We start from the raw sequence: 1221 nt of genomic DNA, 5'->3' as shown, positions 1-1221 counted from the left end.
GTTCAGCCTGACGAGTTGGAGGGCGTCATGCTACTTCGGGAGCAAAAGATGCTCGTGGTGTTCCTTCGACTATCACCGCCGAGGTTTTCTGGGGCTGTGGGTGAGGATGCCCATGAATTTCTACATACTTGCCGCGAGCGGCTACAGACTTTGGGTTTAGTGGAGTCGAGAGGAGCAGACTTCACCGCTTACCAGCTAGACTGTCCCGCCAGGCAGTGGTGGCGTACATACTTAGACACCAGGCCAGATGGGTCTCCACCGGTCACATAGACTGAGTTTTCGGAGGCCTTCTTGGCCCGATTTATTCCCAGGAGCATCAGAGATCAGCTCAGAGATCAGTTTGCTTGGTTAGAGCAGGGCTCCATGACAGTATTAGAGTATGAGGCCCGATTCCACGAGCTCTCCAGGCATGCCGCCACGATATTACCTACTGAGGAGTAGAGGGTTCGTTGTTTTGTTCAGGGTTTGAGACTACAGTTGCGGATTGAGACTCAATCTTTAGTCTCAGCGGGCCGCTCATTTCTGGATTTAGTGGACCATGTCCGCACTATTGAGCAGCTCCGTCGCGAGGCCCAAGGGGCAGCGACAAGAGAGCTAGACAGGAGGATAGTCATGATAGGTGCCGTTTCAGAACCCGAGAGTCTTATGATAGATCTCAGCAGAGGTTTCAGTCGGGTCAGTCTTGTCGCCCTTCCAGGCATCGGAGGGTGATCGGCACCGCCATTTGGTTTTAGTACCGATCCTAGTCGGGGCCGAGATAGTTCTCAGATGGGGTCTTCTTACCGGGGTAGCCGACCTCCAGCTCTCATTCGACAGTCCCAGGGGCGCTATGAGTGTGGGGAGTTAGATCATTGGGCCCACGAGTATCCCCATCGCAGGTTAACCTTACCCGCTCTATAGGCAGCTAGTCATACGCCAGCGCCAGCACCTCCAGCTAGAGGCGGAGGCCAGGGACAGGACCGCAAGGGTGGTCACCAGGATATAAAGGGTTGTCCCTGAAGAGGAAGGTTAAGGGGCAGAGCCGATGCACAGGATAGTGGAGCCCAAGCCCAATTTTATGAAGGTTCTAGCTAGAGCAGATGCTGAGACCTCAGACGATGTGATCACAGGTACAGTGTTATTATGCCATCAACCCGCATCCACCTTATTTGATCCAGGCTCTACTTATTATTATATATCTGTTCATTGTGCTCCTCGATTGAGTATGAGCCCAAAGCTATT

The sequence above is a fragment of the Solanum tuberosum genome, unplaced genomic scaffold, assembly GCF_000226075.1.
Source record: "Solanum tuberosum cultivar DM 1-3 516 R44 unplaced genomic scaffold, SolTub_3.0 scf00218, whole genome shotgun sequence".
NCBI classification, from domain to species: Eukaryota; Viridiplantae; Streptophyta; class Magnoliopsida; order Solanales; family Solanaceae; genus Solanum; species Solanum tuberosum.
Note: the sequence above shows the minus strand (reverse complement) of the source record.